Source organism: Lepisma saccharinum, chromosome 23 (assembly GCF_977018435.1).
Source record: "Lepisma saccharinum chromosome 23, izLepSacc3.1, whole genome shotgun sequence".
NCBI lineage: Eukaryota > Metazoa > Arthropoda > Insecta > Zygentoma > Lepismatidae > Lepisma > Lepisma saccharinum.
The window spans coordinates 59,343,258-59,365,501 of record NC_139251.1 but is presented as its reverse complement, the minus strand read 5'-3'; the positions used below and the strand labels follow the sequence as shown (position 1 = coordinate 59,365,501).

Genomic DNA, 22,244 nt, shown 5'->3' with positions numbered 1-22,244 from the left:
GGTGCATTGCTGTAGTAATTCTATACTGATTAGCCCTGGAGTAGATGGGCTTCGTACTAGTTCTTTCAAACATTTTGGACGCTCGTGGGGCCGACCTTAACAGAGTGGTCCAACGCGGTCTTTCAGCAACATAAAATGAGTAAATCTTCCAACACCGGTTTCATAGTGTTAGTACCGAAACGTGCAAAGCCCACAGAGATCACCCACTATCGCCCCATTACACTACTGTGCGCAGACTATAAAATTTTCTCACGCTGTATGCTTGCACGACTAATGCCGCACTCTGTCAACTTGGTGGAAGACACACAATATGTTTATGGTGAAAACAAAAACATCTATGCCGTCCTGCAAACGCTGTGTGAAATTCTTACCAGTAATCAAAATAAAAGAAGTACACGTGTTCAAGCGATTCTAGCTCTGGATTTCGAACGTGCGTTTGACTCTGAACCATAACTAAATTTGGAATACGGGGTACATTTCTCTCAGCCCTGCACGGGCTTTATATCAACGCCGAATCGAAAATACACTTTAATGTTTTTTGACAAAATCACTTCGTATTTATACAGGAGTACGACAAGGTTATCCATTATCAATGTTAGCATTTTCTATTTCGCTACGTCCCCTGCTTGCCTCACTGGAAGCTCGGTTACAAGGCATTACTATTCTGTCGAAATCTCTAAAAGTTTTAGCCTACGCTGATGACGTAAACATTCTAATTAAGTCCCATGCAGATGTTGCCACGGTACATAAATTAACGACAAAATTTGGTGTGCATTCAGGCCTTTACATTAATGTACAAAAAGTTTGTCTGATGCATTTTAGTACCGACCCGACACACGTACCCGTACAATACTTCCCTGCTGTTGCCAACTTAAAAATACTTGGTGTTATATTTATGCATTCTCTGCAAAGAATGATTCAAATAAATTATGATTGAGTGATTGGAGGTGTAAAAGCAATGCTGCAAATTCATAAGTTTCGAACACTCAGTTTGCAATCACGAGTCACGTTTGTTAACATGTATGCTCTTTCGAAGTGTGGTTTGTAGCCAAAATACTTTCGATGCGCAAGCTTGATGTAGCAAAGCTGAAGATTGCAGTGAACTGGTTCGTGTGGAATGGACAGTTTCTACGTGTTAATCACGAGACCTTGGGTTTATCTACTGCAGGCGGAGGCTTGAAGCTTGTTCACGTGGAACACAAGAGCCAGGCTCTCCGCATCCAAGCGGACATAGAGACGATGATTCATTCAGAGACCTGGTAGCCTTACCATTCATGTCCTTCGAGACTGCTTGGCTCACATACATTTGGATTCCCCCATAAACGTTACTACCCTCCCGCACAACCTTAGGTACCTCCGAGATACTTTAGTGGAGGTCTGCTACTGCTTGTTGCAAACTCCTACCCTTCCAGTTCCAATGGTGTCGCAAATGTACAGAGGGATGCGTGCAGCGTCTCAACAGGCTTGTAAAATAGTTGCAAGACACCCGGAAGTTCGTTGGCCTGCGGTGTGGAAAACATTCACGCGAAACATCTTCCCTCAAGGATACGATCGGCGTGGTACGTGATAGTGCATCAAATACTGCTGACCGGCGTGAAACTTCATGCCATGCACATGGCGGACCCTCACTATGTTCAATATGTCACGTTCCTGAAACGTTAGTGCATAAGCTCAGTGAATGCCAACTAACTGCTACGTCCTGGAAATGTCTCAAAACTAGTGAGTGTAATCTGTCGCACAAGTGAGAAGAATATAACAGTTGATCACCTTCTCTTTCCCACCCAAGAATGAACCAGAACAGTGTACAGTGGTTACTGGGGCATTATGCTTGGTTTGCCTCCACCTATGAGCAACCTGACTTTCACGTCCAATTTGTAAATTACTTACATCACATATTTCACAGTATGTCGTCAACCATAAAGAACATTTTATATGCAAAATTCTTAAATGTACTGTATCCTAGTATGAAATAACCTTTAAATGTAATCATGAAATCAGCATGTTCCATGCAGTTGTAAATAGAAAGTCAAGTAATAAAAAAATAAATAAATAAAAAAAGTGGTAGAGAAATGGCACGGTATGCCAGATACCCGGGTTCGAGTCCTGCTCGAGCCTGTATTTTTAGCTGCAAAATTTCTGTTCCTGGACCGTATTTAAATTGATCCGGAAAAAAAAGTTCCTGGACCGAATTGAAATATTTTAAACATAAAAAGGTTCTTTATGGTCCAGAACCTATTTTCGCTTGCTGATTTTCTCTCCTGGACCGGAATTTGAATTTATTTAAAATTCCAAGCTGGACCTTTAACAACCCTCCTTCAAACCAGCTTTATGGACATTTCGGACACAGCCGCAGAAATATGTGTTTCATTTTCCTGTTACATCCTGTATGTTATTTTTCCTTCGGAAACAGAAATCGATTAAGCAAGAAATTCGATTCGACCTTGACATACGCAAGAATAAAGAACAGGCTTCGCTTTGGATTCCAGTCACGGTTCAGCCAATCGATGATTGCCCTCGGCCTTCGTCCCCAGACACCTCTGGCCCTCTGATTTGTTTGTGACACGCGAAGGGGAACAAGAGGAATAGAAAGAATAAGACAACCCCTTTGTTCGACCATTCGAGGCACAATGCCCCTTTGAACTCTGGGAAGGGAAGTTCCAAACCGACGGAAAGATGGCAGCACACATGGAGACTTTTGAAAAAGTACTGCAAATTGCTTTCCTTTGTTAAATTCGATTACAGGTTTTCCTCGTTTCAAAACTTTAAAAAAGTATGCAATCGACATGTATTTTTCTTGCATTGCGAAAGAGAGTGTATACATTAAATGAAAAAAATGTATTTTTCACGCCAGTCTATACAAAACAAATATATTTGTATTTCCCCCATGAGCTGTTCAATATTGTCAATTTTGTGTTAAATAATTGATTTATAGAAAAAAGGCGCAAACGCATTAATTCAGTCATTATTTCTGGATGAAAAAAATATTTGTTGTCGTAAAATGGAAAATCTGACAAGTTAGTTAAGTCTGTCTAGTTCTCAAATTTCAACGTAAGGGAAAAGTGACAGTTTCGCTCCAGTTGTGCATTAATTTCAATATCGCCCGAACCTACTGAAAAATAAACCGGCGCATAAGTGAGTATGAATTTCTCCTCATGTTGCAAGTGAAAGCTTTTTTAATGTTGATTATTAAGCTATACAGGATATTTGAAAAATATGAAGTATAATTTTCAGAATCCAATGTATTAATTATGGCGAATCAACTTCAAGTTACGGCTAATCAAATGGATGTTTCGACTTTTTCGCCTGTCAATTACATCTTCAATCTGTCCTCTTTCCGTTGACATAATTTTCTACGCCATCGGAACTTTGATATTCCCAAGAGAACAAATACAATAATACTCCCGTAAGCGCAATACATTTCTCTTTGGCTCCTACAGCCATCCTGGCAGTGTTGACATACCTGATGCGCATAAAGGAGCTAATTTTTACCTTGAATCTAGTTAAAACTAATTTTCAAGGAGCTAGATTTACGAGGGCTGGATAAAGTTATTCCTATGGTATTTTAGGGGTGAAAGGGGTTGGGGTCGCTCCTATTACTGTTAACTTTAAAGTGATGACAATTTATTCTTAGTTTTAACCGTCTAGATCCGGCGGCATCACCCATCTCAATAGTCCACCGATGGTCGTATGAAATCGAAAATAAATGATTCCTGGATAAAAATATTATGTGATCTTCACGTCAGCCAAGGCGCTATAAAAAGTAGCTGAGGAGTTAAGGGGGATTGTGACGTCAAAGCCAATATAACAATATCACCTCACGTGCAAAAATTATACTCATGGCAAAAGCTGGTCTATGTGGACCGAACTCAAGGGTCACGGGGCGGGCGCCTCAATTCACAGCCAAACGAGTGCACGGAAGACCCAGATCTGGCTCCAAAAGAGCTAAGTTGGCAACAGTGCCGCGGAGGGAAGAGCCTCGCAGAAATTGTTCCTCATGTTCTTACGATTATGTTTAATTAAATCATGCTTTCTTTAACAAATAAACGGCCTGACGTTCTTCGCAAAATACTATCTTCAGGAATCAAAGTAATCTTACACTCTGTCACGGGAATGTGTGGAGCAAGGTTGCGAAAAATGGTATGGAAGGGGAGAAAGCGAATAGGCCGGGCAAATCAGTGAGCGTTACTGAGAAAGACTGGTAGCTGCAGCCGCGATTTTCCCTCCATTTTTCTCTTACGTGTTCATTGGTCGAGTTCTCTCGAGTCCTACTTGCACAGACGCTTGCTCCAGAGATTCCCGGGATAGAGTGTATATAATTCTACTCAAGTACCTCTAACTGTAACAGTTTTTTAATGGGTAATTGTAACTCCGGCAACTGTAACGCAGTTATTTTAATACTGTAATTTGTAACTCAGTTACTTTTGAATTAATTGACCGTAACTGTAACACAGTTATTTTAAAACTTAACTCAGTTACTTTATGTATCAAGTAACAGTAACTGTGAAGAAGTTACTTTGAAACTGTAACAGTAAGTCAGTTAGTTTTTTTAATTAATTAACCGTAACTGTAATACAGTTGCTTTAAAGCTTTAACTGTAACTCAGTTACTTTTTGAATCAAGTAACCATAGTTGTAACGCAGTTACTTTAAAACAGTAACTCAGTTATTTTTTGAATCAAGTAACTGTAACAGAGATGCTTTAAAGCTGCAACTCAGTTACTTTAAAACTGTAACTCAGTTACATTTTGAATCAAGTAACTGTAACAGAATCACTTTAAAACTGTAACCTAGTTAATTTACGAATTAGGTAACCGTATCTGTAACGCAGTTACATTTAAACTAACTGTATTTCATTTACTTTTTGAATCAAGTAGTCATAACTGTAATGCAGTTACTTTAAAACGTAACTTTCGGAACACTGATCAAGAGCGACCTGCTGATACATCAGAAATTGCCAAGTGCGAAGACCTAGAATTTTATACAACTGAAGTCATTAAAATTACTAGTTTAGGCAAACATAAATAATATTGATTATCACATCCTTTCGTGTGTGGGGAGGGGACTAAACAATTAAAAGTACAATTGACACGTTCTAATTCTTGGACATCTGAGAAACCATTGGAACCACAAATACCAAATTTGGTTGAATTGATTGATTGAATGAATTGTTGTTTTAAGTCCACTTTATGCACAGTAAGGCTAATCGGGACTGGACCTTCAGTTTAAAGTGGGATCCGAACCGGGTATCGAACCCGGGAACCCTTGATAACAAGGCGAGGGCGCTACAACACCAAATTTAGTGTTGATGTCATGAATTGATTGATCATTTCGCTTTTCTATCACTTTTGGCTAATCATGACGATACGGATGAGTGATGATGTGATGAAATTGAAGGACACTCTCAAAATCCATTCCGAAATTCGAACCCACGACCTGTCTTAACTATTCCGCTATGGAGGCCGGAACAATGACTGCATGACATGTAAAAAGAAGTAATGGAAAACGGTTGTCCTGGATATCCGTCTGGTGGATCAAGTGGATCATATGACAGTAATGTGGAATAAAAGTGGTTTGCATTAGTTTTTAAAAGCCAGTGGTGGCGATTAGAGGGGCATGGCGGCAGTTGCCCCTCCCCTCACTTTTTACAACTTTTGGCCCCGCACTATGCTAAACCTTATTTACCAAGGGAAATAAACTGTTTTCCCCACACTTTTAACACCTTGCCCCCCAAACATTTGTGGCAACGCCATGCAAGTAATTTATTTATTTACTTATTTAACCTTTATTTCAAAATACAGAATTAGCCATTTTACACTGGAATGCACTAACAGAAAATAACAACAAGAAAAACAACATAATGTATAATAACACAACTGCTTTATAAATTGATGCTGATTTTAAAAATTTGTATTTCACTTGCTAAATTAAGCTTAATGCAAATTGAGACGCGGAAAAACGCGGCAGCAGAAAGCAACAGAACTTCTGCTGTCTGCTTCTATTGAAATCAAATGGTGTAACGCCTACTACAGGGAAACGCGCGGGCAGGCGAATTTTTTTTTTCCAGTCAGCTTGTGAATGCGGTTTCATTTCTTGTTCTCTAATTGGCTTTTGGAAAGTTACGGTGCTGTGATTGTGAGAGTGTCTTATTTCCTATTTTTTAGCGCAAATTTGCTGCTTTCTAATCTAATCTAACCTAACCTAACCTAACCTAACCTAACGTACAGCGCAAACAAGATATTCTTACAATCACAGCACCGTAACTTTCCAACAGCCGATAAGAGAGCAAGAAATGAAACAGCATTCACAAGTTGACTGGGGAAAAAAATGAGGGAACCGTAGCAGGAATTTCCGTGCCAGAAGTCTGCAGGTTAACTTAAAGGTGATCTCCCACTGACTAAGACAGCGGAAACGCGTCTGTTGCCGCGGTTCTCCGCATTTCAATGGGCGTCAAGCTTTATTGTATTGTGTCGGTAGTCTGTGCAAGAAAGAACTCTGTATGAGGGATAATTATGGCTTCTCATAATCGAAAAGTCGAATGCTTCTTGTGGTGCGAGGCGGCACTCGAAAGAGAATTTCTTAAAGAAGGCGGTCGCTTCACTTATGTTGCCATTGGCTATTTTATGCATGGATATATGATCTGCCAGTTTGTCTATCGTGAGGAGTATGGATATTTAACATTTTCAGAAGGATGGGCTTCTTGCAAATGTCTTGTGGGTGGAATTCTGTGACGAACAATGGCCAGGAAGAAATTTAGAACGGAATTTATCTACTGTATGATTAAAAATTACAGATACTGGAGTTTCGATTATGGCCCGTTTCGCCTTATGCCGTTTCGCCTTACACACGTATTTCCCACCAGGGAATATTATCGACATGAAGGGTCATTATTATTACTTTATTATTAACCTAACCTAACCGACAGGACAATGGGGGCAAGGTAGGCAACATCACAAGCTCTGCGTCGTCGAGTCGATAATATTACCAGGTGGAAAATTTTTTGTGTGTAAGGCGAAATGGGATGTCCCGTCTCGCCTTAGAAAGTTCGTGTCTCATAAATCATTTGAAATTCTATTGGGAGAGGTGAAAACGCAATAAGGCGAAACGGGATAAGGCGAAACGGGAGGACACGGGAGTTTCGACTCCAATTAAAAATTAACCAGTATACTACCTACATTAAAACAAGTTACATCAAAATTTAGCTTCTTTAATTCTGCGTTAATCTATGCTAACCAGATTTTTTCGAGTATGTCTTCTATCGGTCTGAGAACAAGAAATTTGCCACTTTTTTAGTTCTGTAAACGATCGCTCTCTTTGATGTTATATAAATAAAAAAAGGGTGGTCCAATCGTGATCAAATTTTAATACGATTCAGTCAGGAAGGTTTTAACCTCAATACTTAAAATTTTGATTTTTAAAATTGGTAAAATAACCTTTTCTAAACCATGGGTAGTCGTACAAATACAATATCTGTTTTCTTTTGAAGCTCATTGGATCTGTTTTAAAATTTCATTATCGTTGTCAATTCACATTGCGAAACAGATCTCATGCAGATTTTTATTCAGCGGAGTAAACGTGGCAACGTGGCAACACTGAAACTGAGGGCTTTCACTGCGAGTCAATTTAGAGAAGGCAGGTTGATTATTTCGGTAAGACGATAGAGTAGGCTCAGTATAGGTATGCAAACCTTAGTGACTGCGGAAATGTGCTCTGAAAAGGAGAGTCTCTCATCAAATTTAACATCCAGGTCCTTCAGTGCGGCAACTCTTTGAACACACTCATTTTCTATTAAATATTTTATGCCATTTTCTTTAAGGAGAAGATAATCGTAGTGCATTTTTGAGGATTAAGTCTCAACTTCCGTATTTTACACCACTTCACTCTTTTGCTATACCCTGTCCCAACTATCAATGGAGCAGGCGAACGAAAACAAGTCTCTGCGCAAGTAGCGTATCAATCCCTAAGATTATATGTTTATTTTATCAAGTCTCTCTGAACGCTTCACGTTGACCAGGGCATTCACTTGTTTTTCTCAGTTGTCTCAAGCCTCTGAGGCATGTTTATAATGCACAGTGTTGCGCTATGCAAACCTCCTGAGCATTCAGGAAAACAGGTAGTTCCTTCTGTTTATGGAGTCAGCGGTTTGCATAGTGGCAATTAATAACACGATTCGGCATAGAGGAAGGACTCGATGGCCTAGTAATATAGAGGTGAGACAAGCTGAGGGGGGCTGACTTTTGGATTGGAGTTGAGAGAGAAGAGGTGGTCAGCAGAGCAGTAGGTCAGAAGTGGAACGACGCTTTGGTCGACGAATTGGAGAAGCTTACAGAGGACTTCGCTTATTTGATTCAGCTTAATACTTCAGATAGACAGGTAATTATCCTAACACCCAGCTATGATTCAGGTTCAACGGTTCACAAAACCCAACGAGTGACCATTGTATTTTCTGTAGTTTAGTTCCTTAGTGTGATTTTGTACCTTTCGCATTGCCAAGCATTAACTCGTCATGCCAATGCCGAGTGCTCTCATCAGAGGATGAATGATGAGTAACATTGATTAATTGGTTAACATTCTAGGTACTCGGAAGATCCCACGAACTTTACGGTTCGTTACGGTAGTGATGCGATACGGCTCCACCAATGAACACGTGAGAGGGAATGGGATTGCGTGGCGGGGGAGCGACTACAGTTACCAGTCTTTGCAGCAGCGTGTACTGCTTCGCTCTGACCATTCCATTTCCTTCCCTTCTCTGACGTTATGCACCGCCTTGCTCCAGAGATAGTTGGGACAGAGTATAGGGTGAAGAGTATTTCCGAAGCAAATGTCACAACCCTGATCCAAACAAATAACTGCCGCCCAAGGAGTCTGAATAGAGGATCAAACCATAGGAAGCTGTTTGTCTGCGAAAGTCACATTCAGTTCTTCAAGACGGGCATCTTGGAAGAAAAGAAGTGTTGTGTAAGTCGCGACGGGATCATATCGACAAATTTTCTTCATTTTTCTCTTCCTCTGCGTGTGTCATTCTTCCAATGAAAGAGAGGAGGGAAGATCCTTTCGAATAGAACTTCCCACAATGCAATGCTCTACTCCTACCGGAAGTTCATTCGAAAAAGAAATCGATTATTTTCCGGCGCTGTCTCGAAGATAGATGCGAGTTTTCTCGCAACAATAGAACTATTGGAAGATTTCAGGGAGAGGGGAGAAAAGTTCTTTTTTTATGTGTGCGAGTTCTTCCTCGCCGAATGCTATTTATTCTTTATATGCGAGAGAACTATTATATACACCAAGTAAGCAACGAGCGAATTACATTTTTGTTTTTGGTTTAGGAGTGGGGATGCCAACACGATTCGTAATTTAAAAAGCAAACTTCGCACTTTTTTCATTGAGTTTTTTTTTTGTTTTAAGTCCTCTTTGTGCACAGATAGGCTAATCGGGACCGAACCTATAGGCTACTTTATAAAGTGGCATCTGACCCATTATGTGTCTCCACCGGGAATCGAACACGTGACCCCTTAATAACAAGGCGATGATTTTACCACTATACCATCATGGAGGCTCTTCATGTATGTACCGTATCACGCCAAGGGCGTGATTCAATACCGGGACCCCTGGTGTCATGGCTCGATAGTCTGATAGTCGATAGTCACGGAAATCGACAGGAAATCTTATGAAATAAAGTAAAGTCACGGGAATCGACAGGAAATCTTATGAAATAAATTAAAGTTAGCCTTATGCAAAAAGTACGATTAACGACAGGATGGATCTGGCTCAACGGCTTTAACGATCGAAAATTCTGAATACCTTTAAATAGATCGGGATAACAGATCGCAGCTCGGAGTGGCCACAGCCGAATTGCGCACACTTTTCTGGTTTTATCAGTGGTATCTGATAAGCCGTTGACAAGCTGTCACAATGTACAAGATTGCGCACAACAAATGAGGCGATGTTGTCAGATGTAAAATGTTCTCAAGCCGTTCTCACTTCTGTTGTGTTTATTTGTGTGTGTGTGTGGACTTACACGTGTTTTTGCTGGAAGGGTAGCATTAGATAGGCATAGATGATGAACCTGATTGGTGGACTAGAATGTAATGGTCGGTATATATCCGTATTTATACCGAAGGTCACGAGCTTCGATTGACAGAAGTGTTTGTTGTGCAGTCATTAACCTAACATAACCTAACCTAACCTAACATATAAGTTTGAGTAAATTGGTTATGAAAATAGTATCTTGAAAACAACAATAGTGACTTACAGTATTATGTTAATTGGTATGAAAATTGTATCTTGACTTGCTACATTTGCTGGTCAAATTATATTTTTTATTTAATCCTTAAGATTGATTGCTTGATTTAGTTTATTTTAATTCGCGTTTTGTGCCTCTTGGCTAATTTGCGAGGATGGGGATGAGTAAAGAAATGATGAAAATGATGAATGGACATTCACATTCACAAACAACCGAACAACCGAACCCGGGATCCTTGGCGTCGCAGCGCCATGTGCTAAGCACTCGGCCACAGGGTCCGGCTTAATCCTTAAGAGATTTACTATTTTATTTCTAATTTCTCTCTCTCTTCTTATCTAAAGAAAAAAAAACAGTTTGACGCACAGACTTTAAAGCTATCAAAGTGGCAACGTTCGATAAAAATCTGTGCGCAAAACAGGTCAGTGAGATTTGTGCGCAATTCTGGATCTAATGTGAGCACAATTCGGTTGGGGCTCTCGGAATTGTAGTCAGAAAGTTATAGGTTAAACAGTGGTTGTCTCCAAGTTATTGAATATCGCTGCCACGCTAGAGTTATAAGAGGGGAGTTGCGCTCCCTATAGACGTCTCATTTCAGGACCGTGCCTTATCTACCAAATCAGCGGAGATGATCATCTCTACAGGAATCTACAGGTAAACGAACATCCTTTCTATTGTTATCATGACCCCGCCATGTCCAGTCAATAGAAGTGTTAAATACTGAATGTCATTCTTGTTCTCCTTATTTCACAAGGGTGAGTGCCCTTGCATATAAAAGGTACCTCTCGTAGAAGCGGGTTGTCTTAGACTGGCCTAGATTCGATCCCGAAAACCCAGTGTGGAGTTTTATACGCTAATAGCATTTTAACGCAATGTGTTTAACTACATGGATGCATGGTCGTTTATGAACATACCTCAATATTTGAGTAATTGTGGAGAGGAACAGGGAAAGAGAATTAAAAGAATAAATGAAGAACCAGGTAGCGAGAGAAGATAAATTTATAGGGAAAGAGAGAAAAACAAGGATAGAAAGAAAGAAACGCCTAGAAAGGAAACGGAAACAGTTATATTTTTGGACGTCATGGTCACCTTAAGTACATCATCTAATCTTAAGACAACCATAACGTACATCTCGGGCGACGACACTGAATATATAGGGTGTTTTCGTGACCTTGATTCAAACTTTCAGGGTGGATGGAGACTGACTCATGTACCAATAGGAAATAAGGAACACCGGTCAGTAAACGCACCCTTAAAAAGTTATGAGCCAAAACTGTTTGGGGCAGTGGAATAAGACAAGTGAAAGATGCGCCATGTAGATTTTAATACGCACGTTACTTCAGTGTATCGTAACACTGTACGACGAATACGTTACAGTAACTGTTCAAAATGGCGACCCCCAGCGTCGATGCAGGCACGATAGCATCGCAAGACGCTCTGTCGCATCTGCTGTAACAACCCCGGAGTCAGTCTGACGATATCACAGGCAGCAAGGTTTCTTGTCAGGAGAAGATGCAACGGGTGTCCCTCGGCTCAGCACCCAATCGTCAATCGTTTGAGTGAGGAGGACCTGTTGGCAAGAATTCTTGCTATATCGTAAGAACTTATCCAGAGTGGATACGACGGAGCTTCTTGCAACGCTGGGGCGGCCATTTTGAACAATTATTGTAACGTATTATACAAAGTTCGAATCAATCACGAAAACACCTTATATAGACATATCTTGAAAGGAACGTCTAATGAATTTGAGATAAATTGTACTGATGCTTAATTAGCAATAATACGTCTTGCTTTTCTTTATGTAATTATTTATATATCCTATGTTTTTCTAAATACATGTCGTTTCAAGATTTTCGGACGAAGAGCGACAAGGAAACAAGTGCCCTTATTCACAAGGCGATGTAAGACTACCATCTCGTGATAGGCGGAAAATGAAGGAAAGCTACACCGGACTACATTTGAACTGGAGAGGCGTATAGCAACCAATCAGCGATCGAATCAATTGTGTTCGGCTATTATAGTTTACTTCCGTGTCCCAGAATGCCTTTCGCGGTACGAAACGAAACTCGACTTGGAAAGTCCTCTGTTGCCAAACCTGTCGAGATTATAGACGCGAGAGCAGTGATGTGCGTCTACGCGTAAAGAACGATAATCTACATTCTACACGTAGACTATTTTATACACGTAGATTACGTAATCTATGAAAACAACATGGCGAAAGGTGATAACTTAGCAAAGGGCGCCGTGGAATTAAAAGAAAATTATACTGCGTATCAGATGCTGATGTGTGAGGAAAATTTTTCATACTCTTTCTTCCAAATTCGGACAATTTCTCATCTAGGGAGAAACCTAATATAGGAAATATTCTAGTGTTTTATGTGAAAAATACCACTCTTACCTCACGACTGCCATCTGTTGTTTTCTTTGCATACTATTTATCTCCCTCCATATTTGATAATAGAAGAGAAGAGAAATTTTGTTGTAAATAGGATTCTTTTCATTTCGTTAAGAACCAATATAGTTAAAAATGTCACTTTCCTTTCATGAAACCCTTGAAAATTAATTTTAATGCACTTTAGATTGTCTACGTAGTCTATGTAAACTACAACCCAATATAATCTACGCGTAGAATACGTGCAGACAACGCATGCAGACGTAAACTTATAGTCTACGGCACATCACTGCGCGAGAGTTGATATGCAATAGAGAAATTGATAAAGAAATCCTCTTACAGATGGACCTCCGTGAGCGCATGGGAAAATGATGGTCAAGAACGTTGGCCAATTATACTTCCTTTTAACACCAAAACACAGCAACAAGCATTGCTTGACAGCTTTCCTTAGCGGAGTTGACGTTGTTCCAACAATTAGGAACATATTAGTGTGACGTCATCTAACAAGAATCCAAACAAACCAGTCACGTGGCTTTTCCCTATGCGATAGCATTGGAAAATTCACGGCAAGGATAGGGTGTCCATATGTCCCGTTTTGACCGGGACAGTCCCGTTTAGGAGACTTGTCCCGGTCGTCCCGTCCATATTTTAAAAATCATCAGTATGTCCCGTTTTATGAAAATCTAGAAATTAGTTCGAAAATTTGATCTACTTTTGAGACATTTCATGCTAATATAAAGTCGATGGCATTTTCTAAACTAGTGTCATGGAAACAATGTTTCAAGTTATTTATAGAAATTTGTTATTTTGTATATCTAACATCGCTTTTCTGATTCTTTTGGTTATTTGTGCATAACAATCCAAATCCTACAATTTCGTCGCGAAGATTCGAGCAGGCAGCAGTTTACTGTTAATTTAGCTCGCGACGCGGTTTTTATTGTTTTCAATTGGTTTCGTTATTTCTAGAGCAGTGAAAAAGTATGAACAAGAAGTGTACATGTTGTTACAATCCAGGCCTGCATGATGAATTTAAATCCTGCTTATCGACATAAACTCAAAAGAAATCTCCTAATGAATTGGTGAATGCTAACATATTTTTTAGTTTACGTAATCATAATAATACTAATAATAGTTTTATGATTACCGATTTTTCAGGAGGTAAAAACTGACTTCCTTGCGACTTTCCGTTCCTGGGTCAAAATATTATGGTCACCCTAGGCAAGGGGATACTTTGAAAATAGTAACAACAAGCATGAAACAATATTGTGATGTGTATCGTACATCAACCTAAAGATGAGATTTCGGAGAATACGAAAATACATTACACTTACATAGGATAAGCTAAAGAATAAGTGGAGTAAGATATCGAATACAGCGAATGCTCTAGCCGGAGTCCAATCCGGAACCGCAGCCAATAGGCGGCGCCGCTACAGTCACGTGAGGCTGCTGGACTCCCATCAGCCATCGCGGCAGCGCCATTGCAGTTGAGCTTTGGAACCGGAAAGGCTCGATTTTCTATAAAAATGCATGACTTCTGTACTCAAGTTATTCTCTGTAAGGTGTGTCCAATACTCCGAAATCTCATCTTTACATTGATGATGTACGATACACCTCACAATTTTGTTTCATTCTCTTCAGCGGCGTGCATACAATGTAAGCTACTGCAGCATTGCTTCGGAATGCAATAACGTAAAAATATATTATGTCATTATAATCACACGATTATTCAATAATATGTAGATAAAACTGTTCCATTTCTTCGCTACACGTAGAACCAATACCAGGCCTGCACTGAGGTTGAGCCGAAGCGATCTCCCTTTCGCATCGGTTTAGCAGTGGCAGACAGTTGCGCGCGTCGCTCAAGGTCACGAGCCATGTGCGTGAATTTCTGCTACAATCGAAGCTAGCATCGGACAGGGAGTTAATTTACTCTATAGAGAGACAGAGTGTGTTGTTTTCTGTTTTCCTCAGTTTACGGGTTGAATTTATATGTATATGAAAGTGGGTGAAGATATCAGGTAGTATGTAGTAATATAGAACAATGTGTACTAAAAAGAGCTTTTGTCCAAGTCGTTTTCTGCCCGTTCTTTCTCAGAAAAAATGAGATAATTGAAAATTGAAGTGGTTGCCAAATTTGCTTCCCAGGAGAGAAGGATGGAATTTCATTTTCGTTGATCTTGCAGAGGTGATCTACCGAAGTGTCAAGGGTGAGTTGAAAACCAGAAACTAGTTATTTTTTATAAAATTTTGCTTATAGCAAAATTGATATTAGGTCTAATTATTTCAATATTTATTATTTTAATTTAAACTATTGCCAGCTGAGATTTTTATCAAGGCAAGCCTGCCCCTTGTTTAACTATTGTTTAGTGCTTCGGCTATGTAAATGGTCACCGCACGCCACTCATGCTCTTACAATTTCTAAAGTTGCCCCTTGCGATGGACTTTCCAATGCTATCGCATGTGGGGAAATACCACGTGACGGGTTGGTTTAGACTCAAACTTGCTCAGTTGTCTGCTGGTGACGTCATCAGTAATATGGTCCAGTTCACATTGCAACCGATATTGACAACTACTCCAGTCACACCTACTCGACGACGATTGGCAATACTAAAAATAGCAGGCAAACCGTCCGACAGAACTGGCATTTAGTGTAACGTAAAACACTAGATGGCGAAATAAACATTGTAGTGGAAATCAACTCGAACAATTCTTGAAGCATTATTTTGTAAGACTTCCAATAACTCATTTATGTGAAAAAATAAAGACAGTTGGATTTCTTGGCTTCAGTAATAACAAATTGTGTACTATTTTTAAAACACTCTTGATGCTTTCCACAGCCCTTATACTGTAGTTAGCAAGTGGTCTTGTTATTCGGGATATACACTTGCATTAAATAACATGAATGAATGTCGTTGAACTCTATGCCCTGATCAGGATTTTTTGCGGTTCGTGTGCAACGTTTTGAGAGTAAAGCGGTTGGTGTCATTGTATTCGTCATGTTGTGTGGAAGGAGAAAACTGACGGTGGCCACCTCGGTCACCGGACCTCATACGGGCGATATTAAACTAGAAAATTCCTGTACAGTATGTTTTTATATAAACTGAATTATTTTCAAACGGTATCGTTAGAGAAGAAAATAATTTAGATTTCAGAATCGAAGAAACGTTATTATCAAACCCACACTCTGAGATTAAAAAAGTGATATCTTATTTACTATAACCATTATCAGCAGAGTGAGTTTTCAATTCATGACAAGAATTACGAAGATTATATGAGGACATCGACATTAAGAGGAACAAAATCGGGACTGTACCGTGGGATCCATGTGTTTTACCGTGTAAATTGTCCATGACTGTTTTCATTAGTTTGTCTCTCACATCCTGTGTGTTTTTAAGCGATGAATTATTATGTATGCTGGTGCAGAAGTTGTCAACAGCTTGTTTTGAGTTTTGTTTTAATTCTTGAAGCTCTTATTGGGACAAATAAAGTGCACGAAAATGGTGATGGACAATTTGCACGGTAATACTCATGGATCCCACTGTATGGTCACATATGAACCAGAGGAAAGTAACTTCAAACATGTGGTTTCCAGTTTTGTTTAAATAAACTCCACTGAAGAGCTCTATTTAAGAATCAGACCGACATATCTCCACTTCGAATCCTTAGCAGTAAGGTGCTGCCATCTATCGCCAGTTTGCTGACTCTTTCTAAGTGTCAGACAGATTACCAAGAATACATTATTTCTTCTCTCCTGTAAATGTGATAAATTGGATTGATTGATTAATTTGTTTATTTTGTTTCGCTCTTGTGCCATTTTTTTTACTAATGGCGATTGATTGATTGAGTTGCTTTATTTTACTTCGCTTTTTGAGCCACTTTTGGCTAATTTGCGAAAATGGGGATGAGTGATGATAAGATGAAATTCATGAATGGACACTCACAAACATCCATGCCCAGACCAGGATTTGAACCCGGGACCCCTAACATTGTAGCGCGATGTGGGATAATCGCGAAGATAAGTATGAGTGATGATATCATGAAGAGACATTCACAAATAGCACCTATCCCCAGGCCAGGATTCGAACTAAGGACCCCTGGTGTCGTAGCGCGGTGTTATAACCACTCTGCCACGCGACCGTTACTCAGAGCCGGCCTAAGTGGGTAAATGCAGGGCCTGTGGCTATACAATATGTATGCGAGGCTTATAGCCAAGATTTTTCAGAGGTCTGGAAAAATCAGATTTTTTTCCTTAGTTTTAAGTACATGTCTTGTAAGTATATACACAAGACATTAATAAACAATTAATTTATATACTTCGCATTATTACCTAAGAGAAATAATACTTTCTAAACTATTGCTTACGTTCATTTCCGATGAACCACTGGTGCGATGTTTAATTACGAAACTGGATGTGTTCCATTTCAAACCTTTATTTTACGTATTAAAGTAGCAATTTTTAATCATATCCAATAATTTTCTCTATCATAGCCTAATTCTCTTTTCTTTACTTTTCATTCAATTTGGACGCTGTAGTTGATTAGTGAACTTATATTTTTTCATGCTAAATAATGTTCGCACTTCATGATATCATTCTATAATTAAATGAATAGTCAATATTAACTATTTTTATAGAAATATTTGAACATGATTTTTTGTAGTACTGTGGTTAGAATGTGATTTAGATAATTTTGGATATTGTTATGTGTCAAGACAATCCAGGAAGGCAGGAGAAATCAGATTAGTTGATTAATTCGAAGCACAAGCACCACAGGAACCATACAGAATCATTTAATTTTATCCGCTGCGGGACCCCCTGAAGCGTGGAGTCTCGGGCGAGATCTTGGGTCTTGGTGTCAGATCGACGTATCTCCTATTTTAATCCTTAGCAGTAGCATGGAGTCACGTATCTGCAATTTACAGGCTCCTTTTAAGTCATGTTCCTAAGAATACATTATTTCCTCTCTCCTGTAAATCGGATAAATTGGAACTACGTCCCTCTGGTTCCCACATCACGATTTATGAAGTTAGAGCCAATCAGAGCCAATCCGGAAACGGCTTGGAAGTAGTTTCGCTCTTGACCAGAGATGGCAGCACTGCACATGTGATACGCTTCGATACATGGGATATTCGGTAATCGAGGTATCTTTTTTCCATCCATCATATTTCGTGGAAGACCTTACGTGATATGTCGAGGCATGGGCCGCTAAGATAAAATTTTCACCCTGGCGAGGTGGATTTTTACCCTCCCTATTTTCCACTCCCCCCAAAAAACTTGGCTTACATATTTACAGTTTTAAATAAGAAAATAATAGCCTTATTTTTAAATAATTTAAGTATTACTGTTAAAGAATACATTTATTATAGGTATGCATTTATTTCATACCTACATACTGATATCAAATTAACAGTAATCTCGTAGCTTAAATTACTACATGATTTTGCAATTTACTTATTATGTTTTGCAGCACTAGATTCCCTAATTAAAGATGCATAAAGGTCTAACATTGTATTGAACTGTGTTTGTGATCATAATTTTTCATTCGTTGATTTCTGTAGGCTTGAACATGTTAATTAATGGAAACCACTTACATTTTCCTTTAAATTTATTATATATTTTCTGTACATTTCCCTCGTTTTTTCTACATATTTTTACTATACCTTTACTATCAATAAGTCAATATTTATTCTCCAACAAGTTATTTATATTCTTATACTTTGTGCTGCCATCTATTTTTCATTTTCAAAACTCCTTCCTTTTCATCTCTGTATTGTTTCCAATAGGAAATATCTGGTTTGTAACAACATTTTAATACAAACAACAGCTACGCACCCCCGGGCGGCAGGCCCTTAAGCCACCCCTAAATCAAGGTCTGCTAGCAGAAGACGAAACACTTACTGGCGGGAACTGTTTCAGGTATAAATACAGCAACAATTTACAAATGCGTGCGTGTTGCTCGACTTGGTTCTGAAATTGCTGCGTCACGACAAGTGATGGGGGAGTGGAGGGTGCGAATTCCCCGAAAGCCATTTCAACTCAAATGACCTTTGATGGAGGGCGAGGGTTGATGATAACAAGTTGGCGTCTAGGGGTGGCGAACCGGACATGACGTGTTAATCCTGGGGGAATGGGGCATAAAATTGAGGGAAATGTGAGGAAGCTGGAGGGGAGTAAAAAAAGGGAGTTCCTAGTATGAAGTAGGGTGAATGAAAAGGTAACCAATTTGGCGTTTTCTTAAAGCTAATGGCGTGGGTGGATTAACCATTAACTGTTAACATATTAAAACCTTATTTCAACTATTGTTGGTTCCAGTGTGCGAACCTTTTTGCTTTTGGGGGAAAGGGGGATACACTTTCAGTGGCGAATATGGATTCTATTTTGGAGGTTAGGTTCTCTTGGGTATTCAAATTTGTATGTTACCAGTTAGTAAACTAAAGTATTACATTGTGGTCCTAAGTACCTTAAAACAGCGGTTCCAACCTAGGATATTAAGTCTTATGATAATAGTTTATCTTAGTTCGCTTTTCTGCCACTTTTGCCGTATTGCGAAGATGGGTGTGAGTGATGATATGATGAAATCGATGAATGGACACTAACAAATACCCATGCCCAGGCCAGGATTCGAACCCGGGACCCCTGGTGTCGTAACCACTCCGCCACGGAAGGGGCAAATCTTATGATAACATTTACACGTAATTTAGAAACAGTGTAGCCTATTTACATTCTAAGAAAACCCAAGCTCATACACTAAAAGAGATATTGAACTTGTAACACTGAGAAAACCTGACCAAATGTCTATTGTAGTTGAACTCAATGACGGCCTGCGACGAACAAAGCTGACGAAATCAACTCTACTTGTCATGGCGGCAGGTTTTCGTACTTTATTTAACAATGGACCAGGGACGGCGACAGGGGTGGGCACGGGTGGGCAAGCGCCCACCCAAAAATTCCTTTGCCCACCCGATTGCCCACCCAATCAAATTCAATAAGTACATATACTCGGGGATATATGAATGATTAAATATTTAAGTGTAACCTGGAGTTCATAACATGTATATTTTACTTGTGAATATTATCTATGCTGGAAATGTTCACATATTATCAACCCATAAAAAGCAACTTTTGTCATTGTTGAAACAAAAACTGATCAAATTAATACTTCCATGTTTAAAAGCAGCTAGTAGGCTTAGGAGGCTCAAAATTATGCAGGGTATGATCAAGATTAAATCAGAATTGAGGGTGAACTTGAGGGCTGCAGCTCCCGGCCTCCACTACGTATATATATTCCGGCTTGGCTATGGTTAAAATAATCTCCAAATAAACAAATCTAAACATCATCTTAGCGTTACTACCACCAGCAACACAATAAATTATTTCGACTTTTTAATTAATATTAGAATAATTTAATCAAGAAGACTTAGTTAGATGTGCAAGCCATGTGACACGAATGGCAGAGGAAAGAATAGTTTACAGAATTCTTGTTGGGAAACCTGATGGTAAGGGACCAGTAGGAAGGCTACTTTACAGTGGTTACTTTTACTTTTACAGTGGTTCCAGGCGCCAGGGACTCGTTGCCCTGAAAGAATAAAGTTTCCAGGGTATGCTGCATAGGATAGAGGTTGACATCCTAGTGTGTTCGAAATGGTCACGCCATACAACCCAATGAAAAATAGATGAAGTATTACTGGTACGATGATCAACTTCGATGAATTTCTTGTGTCCTAACTCATTTTGTTACCTCAAAAAATATGTTCATGTAACCATACGTGTATTGCTTCTCCCGCATTAGTAATATGACAGTTCTTCAGAAAACGAAGAGCAACTTAGCTAATAATTTCAAATTATTAACAGATTTCTCAACCTTACTTGTTAATTACTTGTGACGAGTGATATTTTGTCGAAATAGCCTTTCATTAGCCTAGGGATACATAATGGACAATGAACAAATAATTTGTTTTCCGTGTGTGTTTAAAATCATTCCTAATAAGACGTTCATTTTAATCCAAGCATTCAGTGGCGGCGATTAGGAGGAGCGGGAAGTGGGGGATGCAGTTCCCCAGCCACATTTTGCCACTTTCTGCCCCCGCACTATGGCCTCTTTATGCTAAACCTTTTCTACCAAGAAAACGTATATTCAGGGGTGCCCACAGGGGGGATTATGGCGCAGGCTGCGCCATCGAGATTTTTGGGGGATTTTTTTCATTTCAAATAAGGTAAAATTGAACATTTATATATTTTTCCAAAATACAGGTAAAAATTTTACACCTTAAATTCACCATATTTAATCCATTAGATGAAGAAAAGGAAGCGTTTAAGTTCATTATTGAAGGTGCGAGAGGGGGTGGGGGGATGAATATCCAACTCTCATATATTAGGCCTTAATTGACACGTGGGTTCTAGGGGGAATTCTGAATTAAACGTTGTCGGGGACAGTATTCAACTGTAAATCTTAGATTATGGCGGGTATTTTAGTTAGAGGGGCATTGAGCATTAAGGTATCCAATTCTTGTGTATTACTATTGTCTTAGACTGTTGCAGAAATTCTGGTGTGGAGACTGAGAATTAATTTTTTGGAGGAGGCAATATCCAGTCTTCAATATCAACAGTAAGTCTAAAATTGGCATGGACATTTTTGTGGTAGGATTGAGTATGAAATTTAAAGGGGGAGATAGGAAGCTCTTGATAAAGTGTTAAATCTTATATTGTCAAGGGATTTCTGTAGTGAAGAGAGAGTTTGAACATTAAATTTTGGAGACTGTATTTAGCGATATGGTATCCACACGTTTTCGACACCGAACGTGCCAAAACAGAAGTTGGAAAAGACTAAATATCCCGGGATTCTAAGAAAGCATTGACACCCCGTTAAATTGATATTCTTCAAAGCCTGCAAAGAAATGGATGTAAAAATGTTCTTGCTTGCTTCGCTCGCAATAATGTGTTTGTTACAACAATGCGTGTTTGGCGCTTTACTGATGTGGATGTGAATTTTTATGCTGTAGCTGCATTACAAGACATGATCGATATTCTACATATTCATGAGTAACATCACTTCTTAAAATACTGCTTATTTTAAAGCAGGTGCATCATTTGTAACAAGAAGCTAAGAAAAAAGTTACTTTCGGTGTAGGGATTACGATATAGTTTCAGGGCGCAAATGATATGATTTGAGAGGGGGACATGATTTTTGTGGGGATGCGCCATTGGCCGGGGGGGGGGGGGATGGGCACCCCTGCGTATATTGTCCTTGCCCCTCAAATGTTGGCACCCAATCGCTGCTACTACAAACATTGAGATAGATTTGTCAGTTGTACAAACCTTGTAAGCTAAGAAAAGTAACCCCCAAGGAGTAAGAAAACTCTTTCAGTCAAAAACTGATACGATGAAAATACTATGCTCAGGAACATGTATTTAAACTACGAGAAACTTCACGATTGTCTACCATCGCACTTTCTATCATTGTCGCCGAATACATAAAATCAAGTATGCGCCTTGTATTTGCAACACAAGCTTAAACCTAATTCACATTTATTTCACTGTATTAACATGCATGAAAGAATGTGATTAGAATGTATGGCTGGTGTATGGCTGCGCATGTGTAAACATGGCCGTATTTAGAGG

The 22,244-nt window shown here is 39.3% G+C and overlaps 1 protein-coding gene across 1 annotated transcript in view; it reads right to left on the bottom strand.

Annotated features, from left to right (window-relative positions):
- The window catches only part of LOC146005526 (cell adhesion molecule 2-like), a 181,600-nt gene that overhangs the window by 47,239 nt on the left and 112,117 nt on the right, over positions 1–22,244 (bottom strand). The gene's annotated exons all lie outside the window — the stretch shown is intronic.